The sequence below is a fragment of the Balaenoptera physalus genome (genome assembly GCF_965194825.1).
Source record: "Balaenoptera physalus genome assembly, chromosome: 13".
Classification (NCBI taxonomy): domain Eukaryota; kingdom Metazoa; phylum Chordata; class Mammalia; order Artiodactyla; family Balaenopteridae; genus Balaenoptera; species Balaenoptera physalus.
In genome coordinates, this window is record NC_138892.1 from 69,019,327 (window position 1) to 69,028,795 (window position 9,469).

Sequence of the window (9,469 nt, forward strand, 5' to 3'; positions counted from 1 at the left end):
TTGTATCTCTTCTTTTCCTCAGAATAAGCCTCTGAGAGGGTAGCAATTTTTGTCTGTTTTGTTCATTAATGTATCACCAATTTCTGGTGCATAGTAGACCTTCATTAAACGTTTGATAAATGAATATATGTATGATAGTCATACCAAAGAGATGTCTATTTGTGAGGATTCAAACCAAACGGCCCCCTCTGGGGCTTTGAGTGCCAGTCAGGTAATGCATGGTCTACCTGAGGATTACAGGATACTTTGATGATGATATTGGCCAGAAGAGGGTATCAAATAATTCAATTTATTTTAAAAAATGATTTGGGAAGAGACATTAAGGATCTGTCAGTGCTCAAATGACCAGATATTAAAGAAGGAATTTATATTAATCGATTTCTTACCCATTTTCTGATCCCTATGTTTTGCTTGGTCAGTCTGGTCTCACTGAAATCTCACTTTAAAAACCTATGCTACTGAAAGAAAGCATATCTTACAGAAGGAACATACTTGGAAATTAAAGTCATCTTAGATAAGATTTATAAACAGTCATGAGAATTTATGCTTAGAATATTATCAAAAGGGAAAAATTTTAAGTATAAAAATGCTATGTAAAATAGTAAATTGCCAAAAAATGAAAAATATATTAAAAATAGATAATGAGAAATTCCAGCTGACAAATACAACTACGTTAGAAGAAAGAATAAAGAATATCCTAGAAAAATAAAAAATAAACATACAAGAAAAAAATCTACATCATCAGAACTCTTACATATAAGAATTTTCTTTTTAAACACATAAAGCTGAAGAAAATTTGGTTTAGTAATTTAGTGTTCAGTGTTCTTTTGTCTCCTCTTCAGACTGTGTCTGATCCTCACTGGACATGCCCACTGGAGAATCACCAAGAAATAAGTAAATCCTTAATGAATTATCAGGCTACCTCACTTCATAATATAATGACTAGTGGTTCTATCCCTTTCCCTTAAATCCTTTCTCTTCAATTTTACTTTTTAGTATTCTCAATATTTGATTATACTTATAACATAATGTTTTGGTGTATTTATTGCTTTGAAATACTTTGAAGTGATTTGAGGAGAATTAGAATGTATGTTGTATAATTCTTCTGATTTTTAAACAGGAATAAAGTTTTGGGAATCTGTATTAGTCAGGATGAGCTGACTATAACAAACAATCCCCCATCTCGGTAGTTTATATTCTAGTTCATATCACAATCCAGTGAGGGTCGTTGGGAAGTAGGAACAGGGCTCCTCTTCCACACATTCATAGATTTAATCTCCTTCCATCATGTGGTTTTGTTGTATTTTGTCTTTTTAAATCTTCAAGAGTCTCAGAGCATTGCACTGTATATTTTTGCACCTGGCCAGCATACGAGGAAAGAGAGAGTATGGAGGTTTTAGGAGCCAGTCTTGGGAGTGTTGAATATCCCTTCTACCCATATTCTATTGGCCACAACTCAGTCAAGAGCATGTGCTAAACAAAGGAGCTTGGGAAATCTATTCTTGCTGTGTCTTTAGACTAAAAGAAAATAGAGTTTGTTGAACATATAGCATTATTTCTATCATAGTGTCTGATTTAGCTTTTTCCCACTTCCCCCCATATTTGAGATATTTAATGCAGTGAAATAAAGGACAGTATTTCTAACATAACATTTAGTTTTTTAATTTGCTATCTTTATAAGCAAAAGAGTCCAAAAGACTCCTAGACATTTGATAGCTTTGTTCTGGGTGCTCCTGACCATGCTTACTAATTTGCCTAGATTTTAAATATGCTAAGTTTTAACACTGGAAAACACTCCTCTTTTCCACGTCATATTTTGTAAGTGTGAACCTTCATTGGTTTTCTGTTGTTTCTGAGAATGTTGCGATCAATTTCTGCACTGTGTTCTGTAATCTGGCAATCCCGACAGGTATTTGACCAACCTTGGTAGGTAATTATTACTCATATTATATTGTCAAATTTGAGAGGATTCACAGCTTCTTTTTAAGATTCTGATTTCACCGGTACTGTATAGATGAGCCTTTTAATAAAAGCATGTCAGTAATGTATTTAGTATTCATTTGTACAAAAGAACAAAGGACATTTTAAAGTTCTCTGATTGAGTCACTCTGGTGCTTAAAAACCTTCAGCAGTTTCCTATTGTCTACAAAATAAAATCCAGACTCATTATGGCTTTCAAAGCTGTGGGCTTCACTTACCTTCTATCCTTATCTCCTACTTATCCACTTTATGCATCTAAACTAGATTTTTATTTTTCAGACGGGGAGGAAACATTTGCCTATGATGTACCATCTGTCTGGAGTGTCCCTCATTCTCTCTTCTACCCTTTAAAAACCAAGTTTTTGAAGCCCAGATCAAACTCTCCGTTCTTCAAGAAAACTCCACTGGTCTACCAATTAATCTATTGCCTTTGTCCTCTGTTCCTCTAATACTCTAAGTAATTTCTCTCTCATAAAACCAATTATATTTTATTTTGCCCAACAGTTTTCATGTGTATACATCTATATCCCTGAGGCTAGACTATACATTCCTTAAGGGCACATGCCCTTAGAAATAGACTACATTGTAGTTTTTAACCATTCCTGTGTATACCTTAGCCATGTAATTCCTTTAAGGAATGTTAGTTGATTTTGATTAAAATTGTGAAATTATGTTAATTTCTGTCATTTATTAACAAAGGACAGTTAACTAAAAGATGGAGATGTTAGAAATCTTCTGACAGCTTTTTCAAGGAAGCCTGTAGAGCTAACCTCAGCTGGATATCCTGAACTAAAATATACATTTTCTTCTTTTTTTAAACTTTGCTGTGTATTTCATATTAGCTTACACTAGCAAATATATTTAGCAACCAACAAGAATTGCTTAGCTGGATGATTTTTGTGAAGTGGCACAACTTTTAGCCTTTAAAACATGACATCTTGCTTTCTGATTTAGCCAAACTAAGACCTGCCCTGATAGTCCCTCTCCCTGTCTTACTGAATAGTAATTACTCTTCTAACTACTTTGACCTAAATGGAAATCTCAGACTCTTGTTTTTTTCTTTCTTCACAACACATTGAATGATTTATTTTCTCTAGCCTAATCAGAGAAGTAGCAACCAATAGAAGATAGGTTTTGTAATCAGACTATAGCACTTTATAAAACCAAATATAGCAAAATATTTTCTATTTATAGATGTATGTATTATGTTTTATTAATTGTCAAGTTCAGTGGTTACCAGTGTAGACACGTTAGATGATAATGTAACCCAGTTGTCTATTCCATCTCTATTTATGTTGGCAGTATAATGTCACCAAAGAAATGTTGAGTGATTCCTTTAAGGCTGTGAATCTCAAGGGGGAAGGATATGCCGTAGGGTGGTGGTGTTGGTATCAAAGGTAGGGGAGTGCTATATTATTTCCTAACATAAACTGTAGAAAATGAAAATCAATTACACAACATTGTTAATAAACTACACTCCAATATAAAAAAAAAAAACAAAAAAACTCAACAGGACTTCCCTGGTGGCACAGTGGTTAAGAATCCGCCTGCCAATGCAGGGGACACGGGTTTGAGCCCTGGTCCGGGAAGATCCCATATGCCGCGGAGCAACTAAGCCCTTGAGCCACAGCTACTGAGCCTGTGCGCCACAACTACTGAAGCCTGCGTGCCTAGAGCCCATGCTCTGCAACAAGAGAAGCCACTGCAGTGAGAAGCCCATGCACGGCAATGAAGAGTAGCCCCCGCTCACCACTAGAGAAAGCCTGTGTGCAGCAACAAATACCCAATGCAGCCAAAAATAAAGTAAATAAATTAAAAAAAAAACAAAAAAAAACTCAACAAAAATTTTATTGAGTGGTATGGATACAGATCACAATCCCCTGGGGTTATGTTTATAAAGGGAACATGAGTTTAAAAGAGTTTGAGGATGCTCAACATCGTTAATCATTAGAGAAATGCAAATCAAAACTACAATGAGGTATCACCTCACACCGGTCAGAATGGCCATCATCAAAATATCTACAAACGATAAATGCTGGAGAGGGTGTGGAGAAAAGGGAGCCCTCTTGCACTGTTGGTGGGAATGTAAATTGATACAGCTGCTATGGAGAACAGTATGGAGGTTCCTTAAAAAACTAAAAATAGAACTACCATACGACCCAGCTATCCCACTACTGGGCATATACCCTGAGAAAACCATAATTCAAAAAGAGTCATGTACCACAATGTTCACTGCAGCTCTATTTACAATAGCCAGGACATGGAAGCAACCTAAGTGTCCATCGACAGATGAATGGATAAAGAAGATGTGGCACATATATATAATGGAATATTACTCAGCCATAAAAAGAAACGAAATTGAGTTATTTGTAGTGAGGTGGATGGACCTAGAGTCTGTCATACAGAGTGAAGTAAGTCAGAAAGAGAAAAGCAAATACTGTATGCTAACACATATATATGGAATCTAAAAAAAAAGTGGTTCTGAAGAACCTAGGGGCAGGACAGGAACAAAGACGCAGACATAGAGAATGGACTTGAGGACACGGGGAGGGGGAAGGGTAAGCTGGGATGAAGTGAGAGAGTGGCATGGAGATATATACACTACCAAATGTAAAATAGATAGCTAGTGGGAAGCAGCCACATAGCACAGGGAGATCAGCTCGGTGCTTTGTGACCACCTAGAGGGGTGGGATAGGGAGGGTGGGAGGGAGACGCAAGAGGGAGGAGATATGGGGATATATGTATATGTATAGATGATTCAGTTTGTTATACAGCAGAAACTAACACACCATTGTAAAGCAATTATACTCCAATAAAGGTGTTAAAAAAAAAAAGAGAGAGAATTTGAAAATTATGGCTTTAGGGCTTCTCACTCAACTACATGGGATGGTGACAGTTGCAAGACAAACTTTTCCTTTATTTGTTTGTAATGGAGATTTAGACCAAACTGTGATTTTGCATGTATCTGCAACAATATATTTTTATTTAATCATCAGTATGAATACTAATCAATTAAGCACGGCTAAGTTAAATAGGAATCTTAGAACCAAATTGGGAATTCCTCTTTACATTTCAACTGTTCCTCTTTGTTTCTTCTAACTGAACTTATGGCTCCTTACTAAATTGCTGTCATGTTATCATATCATACCTTAACCAGGGTTGACACTCACTCATCCTGATAAATAGATGCTCTTCTAGCACCAAAGCAAGGAACCAATCTGCTACTGTTCTCTAAGTGCCAAGGGGAAAGACCGCAGGAGGAGACTTCCTTTCTACTTTCTCTACTTCCTGTCTTTTCTCCTGGCCAACTCCAAACAGTCAAATGTGAAAACAAATATCGCCTGTTTTCCTATCACCTCCCTTGTGATTTACACCTCTCACCCATGTGTTTACTGCTCATTATATCTTTTAGCTCCCATCTCCTTGTCTCTTTTTATGTCTGTCATCACAGCTTCTAGACTGCATCCAGCTAGAATTTATTATGGAAAGGGAGCTTACCAACCCTTCTCATATTCTCTTTGATCTATGAAAACGTAGCAAGCAGTATCAATAGTTAATTGAAAATTCAGTTTGCGTTACACTCAGTTTCTACTTCTACACCATGTTACCATGCTATTTAGAAACCAGAATGTAATTGAAGTTTAAATTTTTTAATCAAAACTTTTTGTATAAAGATGAACTTAGATAAACATTTATTTTACTTGTATAAAGATAAACTTAGATAAGTATTTATTTTATTTATTTTCACATTTACTTATTTACTTAAATAAATATTTATTGCCTGGCATGCACTAAAGGATTTTAAGTGAATAGGGTTCAAAAATTATAATTATCATATATTATCATCAGATTACCAATTTAAAAATCCCAGACATAGCTGCAGGCATCAAATATCAATTTTGAGGTTTTACAGAAATGGCAGTAATGCAAATATTGATGCTACTAAACCAGGTCAAAATGGATATATTCCATTAGGCTGTTATGAATCTATGTCATAAATTCAAGGCAAAATGTCACCAAAGTGAAATTAACAAATTCAGAAAATCAGTACCTTCCCTATTACATTAGAGATAAATTAGGGCAAAATTGATCTCTTTGCTGCAGAAAAGTGGGAATGAAAAAATAATCCATAAAATATGAAAAACCATTTACTTATTTGGTTAGCTTAAGAAGATACCTTAAAGCAGAGAAGCCTTGTATATTTTTTGTTGTTATTAATACTGATTAAAGGCCAAATTCTAAGTTTGGACACTGAGAAATAAGAAAAGAAATTCTAGGTCAGAATGTTTAGTCATCTGGGCAAAGCACTGGGAACTCATCTCAAAAAGACTAATACATTATGAGTCCATTCTTCGACTGAAGGGCTGAAAGCATCCATATGGGAAATATGCAGGGTCTGGTGGTGAGATGTCCTTCTTCTCTGACCTTATTCTAGTCTATGTAAATCTCTGTCCTTGCTCTTATCATGCTTACCAGCTCAGTCTCTATCTTCATATCCTAGAACCTAGCACAGTGCTTTCTATAAAGTAGATTCTCAGTAAATCACTGTTGGGAAAAAAACAACAACAACATCGAATAAACAAAAGAACAAAGATACTCAAGTAAAGAGAAAAAAGGCAAATAAAAAGATAAAATTTCGTACACTATTAGGGCATTTTTGTAATAACTCAAAATGGTCTGTTGTGCCTTTTTGTCCTTATCTAATTTTTCTCCCACCTATCTATCCTCATTTACTTTATCCTTAAGAATTACTTTTATTGTCATTTGGCCTAATTTCCATCCCCCACTCCATACCTAATTCCTTTTTTCCCCTTTCCCTACTCCCCTGTTCCCCACCCCTACCCCCATCCTTCTGACTTCTTATGGACATAAATCTTATTCACTCATTATATCAGCAAACATATTGAAATCTACACTGGGTCAGGTATTAAACTAGGTTCTGGCACCTAAAAGGTGAACAGGAATTCTTGCCCTCAAGGAAGATATATTCTAGGTAGATGGAAGATAGATAAGTAAACAACTTTGTAGAAATGATGCGATATTTGTTACAACAGAGGTGAATGCTGAGTGTTATGGATTTGAAGAATACAGTAGAGAACCGGGAGCGCCCAACCCCTACTGTGTGTGTGTGTGTGTGTGTGTGTGTGTGTGTGTGTGTGTGTGTGTGTAAGGTGATAGTCACGTGAGTCTTGTGGCTGGATGGAAGTTCATCAGGTAGGGTGCGGGATGAGACTGGGGATGCAAAGTGAGATATGGAAAGCTATTCCAGACAAAGCAAACAGCATAATACAGAAAACTTAGCTGCTTTTGTACTTAGCCCTCTTCTGAATTTTTTTCTTCCCTCCCTCCTATTCCATCTTACCCCACCTCCCCTTAATTCCTTTTCTTTTTCTGCCTCCAGAAGGCTCAGGGGCTAAATAGTTCCTAGAAGGATGCAGTCATACTATCAAGGTGAGGGATCATTTTTCACTTTTGCTACCCAATGAGTCTGAAAATGGTATTTTATATTTTTTGCTAAAGATATGAGACATTTTTGTTTGCTGTACTGTGTAAACTGCTGTAGAAAAATTCTGTTCAGTGCATATTTATTGTACACCTGCAATTTTCCTGGCATTTGGGATTTGATGATAAAAGAAGGTAGACATAATCTCTGTCCCTATGGTGGTTACATTCTAGAAGGGAGCACAGATATTTAAAAAAATGATTATAAAAATGACAAGCTCATCTTGTCTATACTATGCATCTATACTAGGGGAAGTATGGAGTGTGAAGTGGGAGAGAGCATGGGGTATTTATATATGACCAGAGTATAGAGAGTGAGAGGCAAAGTGGCAGGAGATGGAGCTGGAGATCTGAGTGAGGATGAATTATGTAGAGTCTTGTAGACCAGAGTTACTTAAAGCGTGATGCTAGTTTTAAACTGTTTATAATGGGTCCGCATGAGATAACTGAAGAGGAAATGTTTAGAAACTCTGATTGCATTTTGACATTACCACAATATCTAAGCAGGTGGTTTGCAGTTTAAGTTTTATGTAGAAGTGTCCTCCCGTGGTCCAACTGTAATAACAGAAAAGCATTCTGGAATAAATACCCAGATTAAGAAGCTTATAATTTAACACACTACTTTTCAAAAAAATTTATTTTATTGAAGTCTACTTGATTTACAATGTTGTGTTAATTTCTGCTGTACAGCAAAGTGATAGTTATACATATTATATATATATTCTCTTTCATATTCTTTCCATTATGGTTTATTACAGGATATTGAATATAGTTCCCTGTAACACACTACTTTCTTTACCAGGACAGTCTTATTATGAGAAAAAAAGTTAGCTGAACAGACAGCGTGCTTAGCGATGTAGCAAAAATTGTGAGGTATGGTAAGGCTAATGTGTTAAATTCTACTACCTTATTCTCTTTGTGATGATGTGAAGGACACGAAAGCTGGCCATAAGCAGCTGTTTTTGCAGGCTGAGTTATGATGATTATAGAGGGAAAATGTTCAGTTGAGAACGTATGAACCACAGAAGGAACTCTTAGTCTTTCTGCAAGATAAGAAATCAGTTTTATCTCAACATTTTAAAGTTGTGAATTGGACAGCATAGATTTGTTTATATATTTGACATCTTTGGCATTTTAAATTATCTAAATACATTCATTCAAGGACGGAATGCAAACTATATTTCATTAATAGATAACACTGAAGGGTAAAGTTGAGAGTTAGAAGCTCGGAAGAACAGTTTCTATGGATTGTTATGACATGTTCCATAATTTAATGAAAAATATCAATGGGATAATTTATGATCTTAGCATTTTGACATCTGTGAGTACCTTACAAATTTGACAGAAGTTTTGGAATTTTACTTTGTATCAAAAGAAGATCTATGCATAAAAAATAGTGGATCCAGCATTCCTTTTAATTTTTGAAAGATAATGTAGATTTAACCATGACTTTACATGATAAATTATTGTAACTATTTACTGATAAAGGATTAAAGATGGATTTTGAAAATATTGCATCGTTTGCTTCACTTTAGATAAAAATTAAGAACATATACCCTGAGCTTACAGTAATTCATTTTCTTCCATTCCTGACAATATACCTTGTGAGACTGATTTCTCTATGATGAGTGTTAATAAAACAAGACATAGATGTATGTTATCCCCTGAGAGCAGCAATGTCATCAATCCAACTCAGATAAGTTAACAAGCAGAACACAAGCTCAACTGTTGATATACATGGTGTTCATTCAAAGTGTGTGTGAAGCAATTTAATACAGGGGATTTCTATTTTCTTTATAACTTTTTCCTTTATGATTATGAATGACAAAAGATATGAGCACATTCAGCAATTCTCCATTTTATTCTCCCACATGCAAGCTTTCAATAAGCAATATATATAGTTTCTATAATTTTTTCCTGTTATGTTTGTTCTGATTAGATTTATTGAAATGTAATTTTAGGTCTGTCGAGTTTCTATGTCTTTTAA